This window comes from Dermacentor albipictus, unplaced genomic scaffold, assembly GCF_038994185.2.
Source record: "Dermacentor albipictus isolate Rhodes 1998 colony unplaced genomic scaffold, USDA_Dalb.pri_finalv2 scaffold_24, whole genome shotgun sequence".
Taxonomy (NCBI): Eukaryota; Metazoa; Arthropoda; class Arachnida; order Ixodida; family Ixodidae; genus Dermacentor; species Dermacentor albipictus.
Genome location: NW_027225578.1, coordinates 4,011,949 through 4,031,188, shown reverse-complemented (window position 1 = coordinate 4,031,188; position 19,240 = coordinate 4,011,949).

Here is a 19,240-nt window from a genome sequence, read left to right as displayed (position 1 = left end):
CGTGTCGCAGCTATCCTTGACGTCTTCCGCAAGGCTGGACTCCATTTAAACTCATCGAAGTGCTACTATGGGCTTCGACAGATTACAGTGCTAGGTCATCTCATCGATGCTTCCGGAGTACAACCGGACCCGGGGAAGGTTCGAGCAGTAACGGCTATTCCTGTACCTCAGTCTGTCAAAGACGACCAGAGTTTTGTGGGGCGCTGTTCTTATTTACGACGGTTCACGAAAGATTTCGCAGCAATCGCTCGACCACTCACTGAACTTCTGAAGCAAGACACGAATTTTACGAGGGGTTCCTCTCAGGCTGCCGCATTTTCACGCCTTATCACGATTCTCAAAAATCCACCGGTCTTGGCCCACTTTGACCCGTCGGCACCTACAGAGGTCCCAACCGATACCAGTGGTTTTGGGATTGGCGCCGTCTTATCGCAACGCCAACACGGACACGACCGCGTTATAGCCTATGCTAGCCGGCTCCTGACAATTGCACAGCGCAACTATTCGATTACCGAGCGTGAATGTCTTGCTCTGGTCTGGGCTGTTTCAAAGTTTCGACATATTTATATGGCAAGCCCTTCTCAGTAACCACAGACCATCATGCGCTCTGTTGGCTTTCGTCGCCCAACGATCCTACTGGCCGACTCGGTCGTTGGGCCCTCCGACTACAAGAATATCCATACACAGTGACTTACAAGTCGGGACGCCAACACCAGAAAGCAGATTGCCTCTCTCGCTTTCCAGTCGAATACGCTACCTCAACGTCTGATGCTAACACCTACGCCTCTGTTCTCTCTGTTTTTCCACTGCTCCATGTCACCGACGAGCAGCGCCGTGACCCATCCTTCCATGTCATCATTGACCGCCTGATATCGTCACTTGCCGACAGTTCCCTTTGCTTATTCACACTTCAAGATGGCGTACTCTACCGCCACAACGTTCACCTCGACGGCACTGCATTACTTCTTGTGATCCCTAAAAACTTTCGCTCTGCTGTTCCCCACGAACTTTACAACATCCCCACTGACGGTCACCTGAGTGTGTCACGTACCTACGACCGGATCCGCCGACGCTTCTTTTGGCCAGGGCTTCCTCGCTTCGTTCGAAGATACGTAGCTGCATGTGAGAAATGCCAGCGATGCAAGACACCATCGATGCAAGACACCATCTACGCTCCCTGCTGGGTACCTGCAACCACTCGGCATTCCCGCGGAACCATTCTTTTGGGTTGGTTTGGACTTACTTGGCCCTTTTCCTCTTTCTCCCTCTGGGAACGGGTGCATCGCTGTAGCTACGCCATCACCGGAGCGCTTCCTACAAGCTGCGCCACAGATGTCGGCGATTTTCTTCTACGTGACATGATTTTATTACATGGAGCTCCGTGACAACTTCTCACAGACCGTGGCCGGACATTCCTATCAAAAGTTATCGCGGACATCCTGCAGTCCTGAGCCACGAGGCACGAGCTATCCACATCATACCATCCGCAAACAAATGGCCTTACGGAGCGTCTCAATCGCACGCTCAAAGACGTGCTCGCGAAATATGTCTCTTCAAACCACCCTGACTGGGACCTCGCTCTACCGTTTGTCACATTTGCTTATAATTCCTCGCGCCATGACACCGCCGGTTATTCCCAATTTTTCTTTCTGTTCGGCAGAGAACCAGCACTGCCCCTCGACACAACCCTCGATCCCTGTTCACGCGGCACTGGCCAGTGAATATGCACTTGACGCCATCGCCCGCTGTGCCCACGCAAGGAAAATTGCCCGTGACCGCCTTCTAAAATCCCAAGGGAGTCAAAGGCGTTTGTACGACCGGCGACACCCCAACGTGCGCTTCCCGCCTGGCTCTTTGGTGCTTCTATAGTCTCCGTCGCGTCAGGTCGGCCTGTCAGAAAAACTGCTGTCTCGTTACACAGGCCCATACCGAGTGTTTCGTGCCTTGACTACCGTGACCTACGAGATCGCCCCTGACGCCACATCTGCTTCCCAGTCCAGTGATATCGTGCACGTTACACGACTGAAGCAGTACCACCCTCCGAGTGATGACATTTAGATGCTTCGGGATATCGCTTCTGCCACCGGGGGATTATGCTACACGCGTGTGGTATTTGATTATTTGAACGAGGCGCGTGGGTGCCAGCACTCGAGAAAAGAGTAGGAAGAACGAACTGGGCTCGCGCTGTGAATCTAATCGGTCAGCGCTGCAACCGCTGTTGTAAATATAACCTGTATATATATATTTAGGTATTGACCCTTTTCATGGAGCAGTTCACTCTAGAGAAACGAGATGACGGTTTCGGTGGCGCGCTGCACGTAGCCTCAACGAAAGCGCACGAATACGAAACCATTACCGCTTCTGACTTGCTTTTGTGCGATCAGCTGTCAGAATTGCAACAGGGTCTTCACTTACGCACTGTGCTACATTCACGGCACAAAAATATGTAGCGGTGGAGTGAAGACGTGTGCACAGTTGCAAAAATTGTAGATTGTAACTGGCATATTAAGGAACGGAATGAATCTTTGTGGCCAATTCCACTGACCGCTGCCGCATAAGGACCGCTTGTGTTGCCGGATCTTCGCGATGCACGGCCTCCCTGGAGTATATATACAAAAAAACTTTATCCAGCAGTGTTGTTGAGCTAACCTACAAGGAAAGGGCTTCAACTCCGGAACGTCCGCACGAGGTAGTACCGCTCGTTTACGGTGAAGAAAGGAGTAGCGCCGCTTTCTGGCATATAGTAAGTTCCTCGCACGTCATCTGCGCGCATCTACCCCAACTCACATGCAAACTTACGGCCAACGTGTCAAGAATAAGTGAACGGTCGCACAGTTAAATCAATGCGCCGAATCATCGGTGACGGGGACTGCACCGGCTGCACACTAATGTTCGAAGGTGAACGTGCCGCAATGGTCCATTCATTATGCGAGTGACTGGCGAATAACGCATTTGCTGCAAGCTCGTACAACGTACAGAACATCTACGTTACAAGCCTTGCGCCCAGCAAGAACAAATCTATCGTAATTCAGTACACGCGCTTGCGATCAGGCAGAAAATAAACGAAAAGATTGTGACCGCCAGGGTATATTTACTGAGTCAGAACCACGCAAACCATGCACTGCTTCAAAGTGTTTGCTGAATTAAGAATGAAGAGTTACCCACACTGATCCTGATTCAATTCACAAGCGGAAAGTTAGGATAGCATGGAATACACATTTTTAGCCCCGCTTTTATTACGAGCATAGTGAACCATCCCCACTCGGCATACATCGTGCGGGCGTTTCTCCGCAGAAGCTGGCTTACTGTGCGCCTTTTTCAACGCATCTCGCTCAAGTGTACTGATGGACCTTCAATAACATTATTTTCCGGTCTCTCGTAACTGTGACAAAGCAAAGATTATTGCATTCCACTCAATGCAAAATAACGCGACTAATTCATTTGGCAGACGGAAATCAGATGACGTACACTCAGAGCGACTTAACGGTTGCATGACGGAAAAACAGCGCGAGTAACCCTACAAGAAAGAAAGGACAGAGCTATAGGTGATCCGCTTTGTTGTTCCGGTATTCACGCTCTTTTTCCATCGTAAATGATTACCGACAAGTTCAAGAAACAGTTGGCGTTGCAATGCTATGCGAACCGAGTGACCAAGTTTCTCTTCGGTCAGCGCGACAGATGGTCGTGATCAAGCGGTCTCTCGTCCTCTCTACTATAGAAGTGCAGTAGCTAGCACAGGTTACACAAAGAATAAACAGGGCATGTTCTCTCATATCCTTACACAGCAGATGGTTGTCGGAATGGATAGAACACTCCGAACGACGCTGCGCCACGCCGCCGCTTAACTTAGGTGGTATACCGAGGCCTTCATACAACTTCCAGGACTTGGGAAAGAAAAACGTAAAAAAAGAGCTCTGACAGAATATGCGTATTATCTGCCGTGGGCACATCACTGATTCTAAGTGTAAGTAACACATCATCACCAAAATTTCAAGATGAAAGCGATGCTCCCCTGGAAAATCTGCAACAAAAGCACATTCAGCTTGCGTGTCTGCAACACCTTGTGTTCCCCGAAGGATGAGTTATAGACAGCTTAGAAACTTCACGCCTCCTTATCGCATTCTTAAGAGAGACTGGTCTGATCGACATGTGCTGAAACACCACAGTGATTCTATTCGAGACGCTCGGGCGGAGCAATTGCTGGCCTTTCTCGCCAGTCTAAACCCGTACCTGTTGCTGCAACTAACCACCACCACCATCCCCATGACTACATCGCCTGTTATTGCTTTCTTTCTTTCTTAGACTCACCCCTTACGGCAGTATGAAATAACAAGATAGAGGTACTTTCCTCTATCCCAAAATATTTTCTTTTACGCTTTCTTTTGGCTTTTTTTCACACCGTTATAGGATGGTTATACCAACTCATTGTAAGTTATATTATTATTATTTTATTTTCGCGAGGAAGCTTTCTCTTCTGCTGATTCGCTTACTCCATTACATCGCGTGTACAAATCTAAACCACGCTGCGACTGCCATCAGACTTATGCTGGCTAGATTTGGCTAGATGAATAAATAAATATACAGGGTTTTTCACCTAACATGAACCAGGGATTTCAAAAAGTTGTTAGCCGCAGCTGAATGAAACCAATGAGATATGGTTTGCCGTCATGTGGCACTATTCAGAGTAGTTTTTATATTCAGCTTAATTAGCTATTCACCTGAGATCAATTATGCAAAATATTTAATATTCACTTGAGGGCTAAGCACGCTTCATTGCATTGTCGAGGGGGTTCAAAAACGACCGATCCAATTTTTTGTGGCAACGCACATGCAGCGTGGCGATTTTTTTTGTCGGCGTTTAAAAAAAGCGCGAGAAATATGACCTAAAACCACGAGACTGCGCTCGTGCGCTATCGTATTGCAGCGCTCTCAACCGTGCGTCGAGCGTATCGCTTCTCAGGGACGACGCCGCTTGCTTTCCGTGTGCCACCGTCAAAGCTGCTGACGCACTTTGAAGCCATTGCCTAAAGAGCCGCGGCCGCTCACTTCGCCATGGTCCGCCCGCATGGTCTTTCGCAGGAAGCGAGGTTGAGAGCGCTGCAATTCTATAGCGCATGAGTGGGGGGAAAATGCTCATTGAAAAACAGCGCAAATACACCAAAGAAATCGTGCGAACGACGCAGACGCCTGAGGTAGACGCCAGACTGCTCAAGCTGTGGGAAGCTAGACGCGGGCTCACCAAGAGGTGGAAGAAACAAAAATACAACAGGAAGCTAAAGATAAATAGCGCAGAAGTCACAGCGAAAGCAGAGGAGTACGCGGCGCTATTGGCAAGGCAAAATTGGCAGCAATTCAGCGACTCCCTCAACGGAACATTGAACACAGCGAGGACGTGGCATATCCTCAAGGCTGTCATAGATCCGACCAAGACCAAGGCAGAAAACAACAAAACCATCTACCGGTTCATCCACCAGTTCGAGGGACCAGACTCGGAACGCCTGGAGAAGGTACGCGTTAAATGCTTCGGAGACACAAACCCAGCAGCTTACGCAGAGCGCTACCGAGGAAGAGAAAACGTTAACCTGGACAGATACATCACGCGAGAAGAGGTCTACGCAGCGATTCGAAACACAACCAGAAACACGGCCGCGGGTGCAGACAAGATCAATACCGCACTCATCCGCAACCTCAGTGAAAAGTTATCGCAGAATTAACTGACTTTCTCAACAAACACTGGGAAGCTGAGACCGTCCCCGAGGAGTGGAAGCATGCGGAGGTAGTGATGATTCCTAAACCGGGCAAGAAACTGCAAATTGAGAACCTCAGACCGATCTCGCTCACATCGTGCCTGGGAAAACTGTACGAACGAGTGGGGACGCTCAGACTACAACAGTACATGGAGGACAACGAACTGTATCCCCACAGCATGTTTGGATTCAGAGCAAAATTATCGACCCAAGACGTACTGCTTCAAATCAAAGAAGAAGTACTCGGCAGCGTCCCCAGAAGCGGGGAGAATATAATAATGGCATTGGATATCAAGGGGGCTTTTGACAATGTAAGCCACGAGGCTATCCTCACGGGCATGAATGACCTGAACTGCGGGAGGAGAGTCTGCGGCTACGTCAAAGCCTTCCTTTCAAACAGAACAGCAACGATTGGCCTCGGAGAGCTCCGACCAGAGAAATTCCTTATTCCAAACAAAGGGACGCCTCAAGGGTCGGTCATCTCCCCCACGCTTTTGAACATAGCCATGATTGGCTTGGCAAAACAGTTAAAAGGAATCGACGGCATACACCATGCCATGTATGCCGACGACATCACCGTCTGGGTTAACACAAGTTCGCTCAGAGAGAAAGAAAAGAAGTTACAAGAGGCAGCCACCTGCGTAGAGGACTACGTCAGAGCAAAAGGGCTAGCCTGCTCCACTGAGAAGTCCGAGCTCCTGAGAGTTTGGAGAGGAAAGCAGAACCGCACAGTCCCCACCAGCGACGAGTTAAAACTCAACGTCTACCTCGAGGTGAAGCCGATACCGGAAAAGACGCTCATCAGAATCCTGGGGATGTGGATACAGTCAAACCAACGCTGCACCCACGCCCTCGCCCTACTCAAGGCATCCACCCTACAAGTGGCCCGCATGATCACGCGCATCTCACACAGACGCCACGGCATGCGAGAGGAGGACACACTCAAGCTGGTCAGAAGCCTGGTCGTCAGCCGAGTGGCATGCAGCCTCCCATACTACAATCCCATCAAGAGTGAGGTACAACAGGCGGACGCGATTCTACGCAAAGCCTACAAAACAACACTCCACCTTCCCCACAACATCTCAACTGAAATGCTCCTAGCCTTAGGAATACAGAACACCTTCGAGGAATTGAAAGAAGCGCAACTAGTCTCCCAACAGCGCAGACTACAGCAGACCCCATCTGGCAGGGAGCTCCTGAAGAAACTAGGCTGCGCCGATCAACTTCAAGAGATACCGAGGACCGAAACAATTCCGGGTGAGTGTCGCAACACACTAAAAGTAGCACCCACACCCCGAAACATGGATCGCAACCTACACAAAGCACGCAGAGAAGCGAGGGCTGAATACCTACAAAAGACACTAACACCACAAGAAACGACGGTATATGTGGACGCAGCCACATACGCCAGAGCAGCGGGAGAGAGCAACAGCAACGCGGTGGCAACGGGGATTGATTCGAACCTACGCGAGATCACCAGCGCATCACTACAAAGCTGTACGATAGTCGAGGCTGAAGAAGCGGCCGTCGCTCTAGCGGCAGCGGAGGGATATCGGTCTAAACGATCTCTAACAATCCTTACAGATTCGCAAACGGCGTGCTGCAACTACCTACGTGGCAGAATAGGTCACGGAGCGCTCTGCATACTTCGCTCCAGAGACCACCTAACACAACGACAAACAAAAGAATAACCAATTAGGCATACGATAGTATGGACGCCGGGACACACGGAAGTGGCAGTGAACCAAGAGGCGGATTGGATAGCTCAAGGGTACACTTATTACCGAGCATCCAACGTAGGCGACCTCGAGGGGACTGAACCTGTACCCCAAGACTATTCGGCGATACTAAATTACTACAAGGGCTGCAGAAAGCGGTATCCATCACCGCACAACTCCCTTAGCAGAGAGGACTCTGTCGCGTGGAGTCAGCTACAAACGGGCTCGTACCCGAACCTAAACGTACTCAGCGAAATTTATCCCACACAATAAAATGACAAATGCCCCTGGTGCCACGAAACACCCGCGCTGTATTACATAACGTGGGCATGCCAGAAGATAGACGTGGTGCCCGTTATACCAAACCCGAGTGTGGAGCAATGGGAGGGAGTGCTCTCCAGCGATCGCCGGGTCGACCAAGAAGGTCTGACTCGGCGAGCACAACTGGCAGCAGCATCCAACGGAGCCCTGGACTAAGGGCAACCGACTGTTGAGCTAGAAGATGGACGAAGCCATCTGAAGACCGCAGAAGACCAGCGAATCTAGAGCTAATAAAGTTTTTCACTCATTAACTCACCACGCAGCATCTACGTGCCACAAAGAAATAGATCGGTTGTTTTTGAATGCCCTCTACAACTCAAAGACACGCACTTGGCCCTAAAGTGAATATTGAAAATGTTGCATAATTCATCCAAGTTAATGGACTAATTAAGTGGAATATAAAAAAAAAGTACTCTCAGGCAGGAGCGCCACATGACGGCCAACCATAAGCTGTTCGTTTCATTCAGCTGCGGCTAGCCGTATTTTTTAAAACCCTTGGTTAAAGTTACGTGAGACACCCTGTGCACTAGGACTGTTATTATTGGTAGTGCTTTGTTCTACGTGACTTATTATTCCTTTTTCATTTTTCAACCTTTTCTTTCTCTCACCTATCGCGTTCTTTTGCCCCTCGCCCAGTACAGGGTAGCAAACCGGAGATAATCTCTGGTTAACCTCCCTGTCTTTCCTCTGCCTTTCTCTCTCTCTCTATCTCTCTTGACTTTGACAATGATCCTGCGAAGCTTACTGCCCATATTTCTATCTTTCTTTTTTTCGTTGCCCTTTCTACGGCTAAGATTCGCGGAATATTCGGGGCCCGTTTAGAGGCGAAGGGCATCGTAGAGGGCGCTTTCTGCCTCGCTGACCGAAGAAGCAAAGGCGGAGAGGTGGGCCCTGAAAACTTTGCCCCGGGGACGTTTCCGGCCGAGCGGACCCTGGGGGCTGAAGCGCAGTTGGCAAACGTTCCGCAGTCAACGGTTGTCGACATACGAATCAGCCCCGACTCGTGTCTCCGCCTCCGTCCTAGCCGCGGCCTGGGCCACGGCTCCCGGAGCTGCTGCACGAAGACAACAAAGGCAAATGAGAACAGAACGGGGAGAGAGAAGAGAGAGAGAAACAACTTTATTGACCAAGAGGTTCGGGCACGTAGGTCCCAGGGTCCCCGCACGACCCCACTGCGCTCTACGTTTGTGAGTTCATGGAGTTCCATGACGTGGGCGGCCCGGTCAGTGGCGATCTTCTGCCTGGCCGGGTCCGTCGAGCGCAGAAGGGTCTCCCATTCCTCCCATGTAGTCAGGAGCTCCGGGCCCCGCGGGGGAGGGTCCGCCGGGCATTCAAGGAGAATGTGGGTAAGCGTAGCATGGGGGTGAGTGCATTGAGCACACGAGGGGGTGTATGCTCCCGGGCGGATGCGGGAGAGGAAATAGGGGGAGGGAAGGGTGCGGGTCTGGAGGCGGCGCCATAGTATTTGGTGATAGTTGCCAAGGGATTGGTGGGGCGGGGGGTATAGCTGACGTTCGGCGCGATATGCCTGGGTCAGCTCGCTGAAAGAGTGCATGCGCTCCCGGGAAGAGCTCGACTCCGATTCCGCCGCCGCCCGGTTGATGAGACCTCGGGCGTGGTCATTGGCGGCTTCGTTGCCGGGGTTCCCAGAGTGCGCAGGCACCCAGATCAGTTCCACCTGGCGGGGTGGGTTTGCGGAGGGCGAGCTGAGAATGCGGAAGGCGGTCTCGTGGACTCGTCCTCGTGCAAAATTTAGGAGTGCGGTTTTTGAGTCGGAAAGGACGTACCGAGCATTAGTGTGTGTAAGGGCAAGCGCGATCGCCGCTTCTTCCGAGGATTCCGGGGTGGATGCGCCAGGAAGGTGGAGAGTTGCGATGGGTTGGAGAGTATTGTCGACGGCTACAGCTACCGCGTCGTCGCCCGCGCAGGCCGCATCCACCCATACGGCGTCAGCTTCGTTACCGTAGTATTTGTGTAGAGCTTTTGCGCGGGCTTTGCGGCGGGCCTAATGATAGGTGGCGTGGGTGTTTCGAGGGAGAGGTTTTACTGTGAGCTGAGTGTGTATGGGGCGGGGAACTGATAGGAGTGTGGGGTCGGCTGCTCGTATCTGAATTCGGAGAACGTCTAGTATGTAACGTCCTGTGATAGATTGAGCTAAACGAGTGTATTGTGCTTGCCTGTGGGCCTCTATGAGTTCGTGTGTGGTGTTGTGGAGCCCAAGCTGGAGAAGTTTGGTGGTTTGCGTGTTAGGGGGGAGGTGTAGGGCCACCTTGTAGGCTTTGCGAAGCATAGCATCTAGGGTGGCGATTTCTTCTTGTCGAAGTCGAAGATATGGTATTGTGTAGAGGAAACGGCTAAGTATGAAGGCATGAATGAGACGACACAAATCGGGCTCCTTCATGCCATAGTGTTTGCCGGAAACTCTTCGGATGAGGTGCGACAGCGCTTCCGTCACCCGCTTGAGTTTCCGGATAGTGAAAGTGTTCCGGCCGTTGCTCTGGATGTGTAGGCCCAAGATCCGCAGTGTGTCGACCTCTGGGACGGAGTGTCCGGCCAGAGTAACGGTGATTGGGGCGGTGGGAAGAGCACGTGGTGAGGGACGAATGAAAATTATCTGAGACTTTTCCGGGGAACAGGATAGACCAATGCTTTGTGCGTGCTGTTGTGTGATGTTTGCAGCGGTTTGTAAGGTTTCCTCTATGTCACCATCACTGCCGTGGGTGGTCCACAGAGTGATGTCATCTGCATAGAGGGTGTGGTGAAGGTGAGGGATATCTTGAAGAGCATGGGCTAAGGGAATGAGTGTGGAATTGAAGAGAAAAGGGGAAAGGACAGAACCTTGCGGAGTACCCACTCCGCTGAGGGTGTACGGAGGGGACGCATGGGAGCCCATATGAACCTCGGCCGTGCGTCCCGAGAGGAACGCTTGTATGTACGCGTACATGCGGGCGCCTACATCGAGGGGGGGAGAGCCGCCATGATCGCTTGGTGTTCTACGCGATCAAAGGCCTTGGACAAGTCCAGGGCCAAGACGGCTTTAGTATGAGCGGGGATGAGAGGGTCAAAGATGTCGTGCGTCAATTGAAGCATTGCATCTTGGGCGGAGAGACCTGGGCGGAAGCCCACCATGCTGTGCGGATATAGGTTGTGGTCGTGCATATGCTGATTGAGTCTGTTTAAAGCAACATGCTCCAGAAGCTTCCCGAGACATGATGTGAGTGATATGGGGCGGAGGTTTGATATGGTGTGGGGTTTGTTCTGTTTCGCGATGAAGATAATTTTGGCATGGCGCCAGGACTGTGGCAGGGTGCCCTCTCTCCAGCATTGATTAAAATATTCTGTAATCTGTGTGATAGATTGATCATCCAGGTTACGGAGCATAGAGTTTGTTATTCTGTCCTTTCCCGCTGCAGAGCTTGTGCGGATGTTTTGCAGGGCCATGCGGACCTCTTGTTCCGAAATATCGGTGTCAAGGGCCTCATTCGCGGCTCCTGTGTAGGGTGGTAGAGGGGGGGAGGTGCCGGGTGCCGTGTGTTCTGTCCGGAGTTGGTCCAGAAGGGTGTCGGGGGAGAGCGTGGAGTTGTGGATGAGGCGTGTGATGTGATGTTGTGATGCTGTGCGCGAGTGTGTGGGGTCAACAAGATGCCGTAGGAGTTGCCATGCGTTCTTGGTAGAGACGTTGCCAGATATGCTGTTGCACACCTGACCCCAGTTGGAACGGCACAGCTCCTCGGCGTGTGCAGCGATTTGTGTCTGTAGCGTGGCCAGTCTTCGTTTTAGCTTTCTGTTATGTTTTTGGCTTTTCCATCTCTCTAGGATGCTGTGGTGTGCCTCCCAGAGGTGGGCTAGGCGCGTGTCCAGTGTTGGGGTGTCGGGTGACGTGGTAATGTGTTGTGTGTGTGCGGTTATATCGTTTAGGAGAGATGCGACCCACTGATCAATGTCTTGTATCGGGTTGTCTGGGTGTTCTTGTCGTGCGGACCGGATTGCATCCCATTTGATAAGATTGTGGGTGAGGAGTCGAGGGCTGTGTTGTGTGTGAGGTATTTGGATGGCTATCATGTAATGGTCGCTTCCGAGTGTGTGTTGCGTTCGTGACGACGAGATACCTTTGAGGCAACGGCTAAGTGTAAGGTCCGGACTAGTATCCATGGTTACACTGTTGCCAATTCGGGTTGGTGTGTGAAAGTTGTTATGTGTAGTAAGGCGCAGGTCTTGGACAGTAGTCCAAAGCCTGCGACCCCGTGCTGTGGTGTACCGATAACCCCAGTCTGTATGCTGAGAGTTAAGGTCGCCTCCTATGAGTAGGGGATTTCGGCCCGCGATGTTATGAATTTTATGGAGTACAGTATCGAGAGTGGTCATAGCTTGGCGCGGAGTGTGGTATATGTTAGCAATGAAGATCGGAGGTGTATTACGTTTCGTGGGGATGATTTCAATGAGGACACACGGAGTGGTGGAGGTGATTGTGTGTTCTTGGTAGGTAATAGTGCGATGTATCAGTGTGGATACCCGAGGGTTGGCGGTGGTGTCTGAGTGTACTGCGTGGTAACTGGGAAGTTTGGCTTGGTGTTGTGTGTCCTGCAACAAAAGGATCTTAGGTATGGCAGGGAGGGTAGGTATTAAGAGCTGCAGCGGCGCGCGCTTGCCCCGAAAGCCGCGGCAGTTCCATTGAATTAGTGATAGGTGGGTAGAATTATCCCGGCCCGCCATATTGGAGCGTGGGTGGGGCGAGGATAGGTTCTCGTGGTGGTAGTGGAATAGGAGGAGTAGGTAGGTGTAGGATGGAGGTAGGGGAAACCTCCTGTCAAGAGCTGGTATTTGTCTCTAGCCTCTGAAGGCGCGTCTCAAATTGTGCAAAAGTACGTTCGAGAGTTAGGCTTAAGCGTGTGAAAAGTGTGTCCATCTGTTGCTCAAGGCGAGAAGATAGCTGTTCGGCGAGTGTTGTGAACTTGGTTTCGAGGCGCGTCTCCAGAGCTACCAATTTGGCGTCAAATTTGGATTCCAAGTCTTTAAGATCAGCCTGATAATCGGCATGCGAGTCCGATGTGCGTTTCTTTTTATGGGGGGGTGAGGCGGGTATGGCAGGTGCGGTGGGTGATTCTGCAGTGGGTGGGAGGATTCGCTCTGGGGAGGGTTGCTGGGGTGTGGAGGGGGGAACGGGGTTGTGTGTTAAAAGTGTTGTGAGGCGGCTTACCTCCACACGCAGAGCCCGAAGCTCCTGGTCGCGGGGGTCCGGGGTATGCGGGGTGTTGCTTGCCAGTTTTGTGTTCACGTTGGGCGTCTTCAGCTTGTCCGCCCATGGCGGTCGGTCCGAGCTCTTAGAGCGCCCTGTTTGTTGGCCGGCAGATGGTTCCGAGCGTTGGAATCCTGAACTGCGCGGTGAGTTGTGGTCGTCTTGTCGCCGGGATCGTGCTTCGCGTTCGGGGGTAGGCTTCGTTGTCCTGTGGAGGTGGCGGTACTCGCATTCCCGGGTTCCGGACAAGTGCGGGCCTTGGCAAATGATGCAGACGGGAGTGCATGTTGGATTTGGTTCCTTCGGGTGTGACTCGCCGCATCTGGGGCACTTGTGTGTCCTAGGTTGGATACAAACATCTGTGCGGTGGCCTATGGTCCGGCAGTTGCTACAGGTCTCGATCCTTGGTGTGTAAGGCGTGCACATATGCAGTCCTCCGCCATAAACAATTTTTCGGGGGACGATGGCTTGACCGAAGGTGATCAGTATCGAGCGTGTAAGACCCATCCGTCGAGCATCTAGTATAGTAGCGTAGGGGTTGCGTGCGATCAAGTCTGCTAGAAGCTCTTGCGGCGATTCTTTCCAGTAGGCATTCGTGATAACTCCCCTAACTGAGCCATCAGGGGGTGCGATATATGCCGCCATGGCATACTCACGTTGGTCGTAGATGATGTGCTGGAGTTGCACAAGCTTGAGAGCGTCATCTTGATTCGCCGCAGACACTATGCAAGTGTTATTGACCGGGTGAATTCGAAGTGTCAGCGTGGAGGGGTCGGTAAGTGCAGCGGCCTGCATGAGAGCGGTGAGGAGGTAGCGTGGCTGGAGCATCGTCCGGTCAAGGCCTCCCTGGGAGCGGAAGACGACTTTATATTCGTCTGGCGGAAGAGCCGGCAGCTGCTTGATCTTTTGTGCAGCTGTACGGAGCACGCGTAGCTGCGTCGGGGAGCTGTGTGGTGCGGGAGTTGTGGTGGTATCCCGCGTTTCCCGCGGCTGACTCTGCGATTCCCGACCGGTAGGATCGGCGCTTGGATCTTGGGTCGCTTTTCTGGTTTTCCGGTGATTCGCCTGTGTTCTCAGGACTTGGGTCCAGTCCCGAGGGTCATACTGGCTCGGGTCCATGTCGGTACCTTGCACCTGAACCTCCATGCTGTATGAAAGCGTTGGTGTAGTCGTGCGCACTCGAGATAGCAGCGACCTGCAGTTTTCGCCGTCGCGGCGGTTTTCGCCGTCGCGGCGGCCGAGCGTCTCGCCGGAGCTGGGGAGCCCCAGAACGGGGACGACCTTTCCAGCCGCTTCCCCGCTTTTTCGCATAGTTCGCTCCATCAGTTCTATTTTTCTTTCGTTTCTTTCTTTTCTTTTCTTTTTTCTGGCTGTCTTGCTTCGCGAGGAAACAAAGTTTCAGTTTCCGCCGCCGTCGCTTTACGTTGAGGACGACAATGACGAAAAGCGTAAAGGAAGGAAGGCATCTTGCAGGAAATTGGACGTTTGCAGACCGCATGCAGGTTGAGTGCGCTGCATGTAGTCATGCTTTCTTAAAGAATAATAGATACGGACACCGACAAAAACGGTTTGAAATATATATTTACGTTCCGGCTCCCCCACTGGAGCGCCTTGTTCATAACAACAGATTGTGAACAATGTTCCCGTGGGAGAGCCGGAACTTAAATACATTTTTAACCATTTTGGTCAGTGTCCGGATATCTTCCTTTTAAGTATGTATCACCCCGACCAGACGGGCTTCCGCCATACTCTCGAATTGATGTAGTGGTACTATACCGAGTTTACCTACTTACGCGAGACTCTACTAGACGGCTTTTATTTGGTTCTTCGCTCCCATTTTCGCTTTGTCTCTAACACTAGGAAGCTGGAATTGAGGTCGATATTCGGAAAAGTCGCACGATTCTGCAGTTTGCGTGTGTGTTTGGGTTTCGTGCGTGTGTCCGTGTGTTTACCTAGTGGCGACTCAAATGCCATATGGTTGCAGAAGACACGCATGGCCTGTCCGGAGATTGAAAGAATAATATGTTCAACCTAGTTTTGAATGGTGCAGTTTTCGACACAGTACACGAATTGGCATTGTGTTCACTGAATATTTCTTCAGTACAACACGGGTATTTTATGCAGACGATCACGCGCACGTACACAGTAAATCCTCGCTTAACGAAGTTGCGTTGTTCGATTAATTGCTCTGTTCTGAGTTTTTCGTCGTCTAGTCCTCTGTGTATGAGAACCGGATTATTTGAAGTGCAGTAGCATCGGACTTTGCTCACTACAAAGTGGGAAATCCGCCGGGACAACACGATGGCAGCACATACGACGACCTATTTTGCATCTGTCCGGACCAACCTGCCGAAGCAAAGTGGGGATGGATGGATGGATGGATGAATGGATGAATGTTATGAGCGTCCCCTTTGGAACGGGGTGGTGGGTGTGCTACGAAGGTCACCCCGCCACCTTGCGGCAATTCCTCGTTACTGATTGTATCACGTGATAATAAGTGACAAATGAGGCAGTTATTCAAATACGTCGGTGGTATTTTGCCACTGTCATATGGGGACTGTCTAGAGAGGCTTTGTTTTAATACACGCTTCATCAGCTCCCTCACTGTCGGAACATATATTGCACGTTGCCATTTCTTATTGCTTCTGCGTTCTTAGCGAAAATTGATTATAACTAAGTTCATTTCCTGTCCCGATGACTTCGTTATTACCAGGATTTCCTTTACCGACTTTCGGGCAAACATTTGTCATGCGCAGCATCGGTTTAATTGCGATAACACAGAAAGTGAAGCCGTTTGTTGGATTTCACAGCTACAAAATTACCGATGTGGTAAATAAAACCGGCACGCTTGATGAGTTTTGCCCGGCTTTCTCATTTGTAAGCCCAGTAGACAATGAAGGCTCAATGCAGATGCACGATTGAAATATATTTTTAAAAATTGACTGGACAACTCAAATTATTTCATTTTTCTGGGGGGAGGGGGGAGGGGAGAGGAGGGGCGGTGAGACATGCACTAACTGGCACGTGATATAATAATTTTTTTACAGACTTTCGTACACTGAGATTGGTTCTTGTTAGCCCTCGGGCCTCGAATCTACATCAGCCCATGCGTTTGTCTTGTCACAGTATACAAGTCTACGATCCTATGATGCAAACAAAATGGCTTCCGCGGTTCAAGCTGCGGGGAGGCTTATGAAAACGAATGGACAATCGTGCCCCTCAAAGTGTAGCACAAGTTACGAAGGATACCCACGCAAAGCTCCCGGAAAAAGGAAAGAAAAGCTTTGGAGTTCAGTTCCAGAAAATTTCGCACCGAAGAAGCGAAACGCCGCTCTCTTTCCGGCTGTTCGCTTATAGCCGATGACACGTGAGTTATACACTGTCATTATTTTTTGCAACCACAAACATTGTACTTCGAAGTCAAATCAAGCATATTTTCTTTCATTATAAAAGAATAAGCAACTGCATGAATGCTGCTAAGCTAACCAGGTTAACGATGCGGCCACTTCCATAACTGGCATCACGGGACAGCAGTTAAGCGAAAATGAAAAAAAAGAAATGCGAGCACTCTCCACTGAAATATTCGTGAAGCCAGACACGAATCAAAATAAGAAACATACTAGTTAAATGTTTAGACAAGGAACGACTGTTTATGCAAACACGCACAAAAAGAAATAAGAAGTTAGAAAGAATTAGGGCATTCAGCGCCTCAACTCAGCGGACTTGTTCCACATGAGCTCCCGATTCAACGCGTACTTCCTGCGGACTGCAACCCGGAAGCGCCCGAACCTCTGCATTATTCGACGCAGCTCGAGAAGCGGCATTCAGAGAGACCATCCGCAGCGCTGTGAGTTTCTTTTTCACATATTTACACGCTTTGACAGCAGCAAGGTGGTGGCCGCCAGGCTAAGCCTACGGACGATTGCCAAGCTTTGCTCCCCGAGGCCACGCGCCTCGCGCCTCGGCCACGAGCCTCCTGCCCGTGCCCGGGCTTTGAGACCGAGCTTTTCGCTTCGTGAACCATCTGGCCGCCGCGTACTGGCCCTTTGAAGGCGAGGTACGCTTCATACTCAAGATGGAGTATCAAGTGCCGGAGGAGGATATCTCCCCGCAAGAGGTTACCCAAGATCAAGGCTGGCAGTCTGCGGGGGCCAGAAGAGCTGGCGCCAAAACACGCACGGCTGACACTAATGCGCTATCGCCCCAGCCGGGAGCGCGACGTCGCAAATCAGGCGGTGCTGCGCTAAAATCCAGAGTGATACGAGCGGGACGAATGCCCTCACTTCCTCGAGATGATATCAAGATTGTGATCAGGCCGCGAGGTGGACTCAATATCTCCAAGATTGGCGTTGTGACGGTGGCTGACGCAATACTCGCCGCCGCTGGCATCAGTCAGGAAGATTATGTCAAGATACTCTATGCCCTGTTAGATATGGCGCCGTTTCCTGAGGCTACTTCGAGTTCCCCAGACCACATCGGATGGCAGCACAGCTAATTGAGGAATGCAGAAGCAGGAAGCGCATTCCAGAGAAGCGGCCGAGCAAACAAGTTTAAGGCAACAAGTTTACGTGCCAACAAGTTCGTGCGCCGCCGGGATTAGCAGGTGGGCATCCGACAATGAAGCAGGTGCAGCCCTCCCCTTCTCCTCGTTCGAAGTGCATTGCCAGTCTGCGAGGCAAGACCGCAGCAAGCCGCCAGGTGTGACACCACGACACGGGCGCCTACCATTGGCTGAAAGTGGCGTCATCGGAGTGGACTCTCCCATTGGTCAAACATGACGTGACTTACAGTGCTCGAAGGGTTTATAAGAAGCCTTCCAGAGAGACCTGAGGATTCTGGGACATGCCCTGATTCCCTGATTCACCTCTCTCGAACTTCTTGCCGCGGGCCGCAGCGTCCGAGTTGCTGCCGGCTCGTAATGACAGTACGTCTGTTACATGACTCTCACCTCCTTGTAAATAATGTAGAATAAATTCCTCCCAAGTTTGGGCTTTCATCCTGACGTCCCGTCCTCCAACCCCTACATCTGGTTGGCAGCGGTAGGATCGCCTCCGAATGCATCAGCTGGTGGCAGCGCTACGGATAAACCTTCGTCGAGAGAGACCCTAAGGAACCGGGAAGAGCGAAGAAGAGAGAGCCTTCGTCGAAAGAGGTCCGCAAAAACTGGGAGTAGCGAAGAAGGAGCGAGCCTTCGACCCAGGGAGTCCGGAGGAACCGGGGACAACGGACGAACGAACCGGATGGCAGGGTGCTGCAACCGTAAGTGAGCGCGTGGTTTTTTTCCTTATGATTCGCCAGACTCAAAGGTTGTGTGTTCAATTTTGATAGTTCTGGGAATCGGGAATTTGTTGCATTGTGTGTTTGCACAAATTAATTAAGGAAAACTGTTTTAACCACCTGTCGGGGCAGCTGCCATGGATCTTAGAGGGTTGACGAGGTTAGATTTGTTGTTGGTGTGCGACGATTTGGGAGTTGAGGCGGACGAACGGATGAAAACGCCAGCTATCATAAAGGCGATTCAAGATAGTGGCAATGATGAGAAAAGCATTGAGCTTGCTTGGGAGGTGATACAGGAGCCACGGGAGCGTGTGCGTCGTGTACGTTTGCGAGAGCGTCGTGAACTTAAGAGTAAGAGTAAGCATGAAGAACGCGAAAATGAACGGAAGCAGGAGCTTCAAGAATTTACTCTTAGGTGTGAGCGTCACGGACGTGAGAATGAACGCGAACGCGAGTATCAGGAACGAAAGCTTGAGCGTGAGCAGAAGTATCAGAGAGAAAAGGCAGCACTGATCAAGGAGATACAGCATTGTGATCAGTTATTGGCACAGAGACAACGGCTGTCTGAGAATTCTGTAGGTAGTACAGAGCGAAAGAATGAGGAAGTGTCTAGATTTTCGCCAGAAGCCGACGAAAAGAGTAGTGCCTGTGAGATTGGCTGCCGATTCTTAAGTGAAGGGAAAACGCTAGCTGCTAACGATGCCTTAGTGGCAACAGAGGCCGTTAAAGGCCAGAGTGAGAGCGACGAGGTGCTGTGCCAACAGATGACTGTGGAGACAGCTAGGCCAGCTGCGAACAAATTGGCACAGTTACCGCGTGTGTGCGTCGCAGGTAATGTTAGCGAGGTTGCTAGCGAAGAAAAGGGTACTTCTGACCCGACAGAAGCGAGCACCCATGTCAGGCCAGAGGTGCGTGCAGAAGTGAAGTGCGAGCTGGACGAT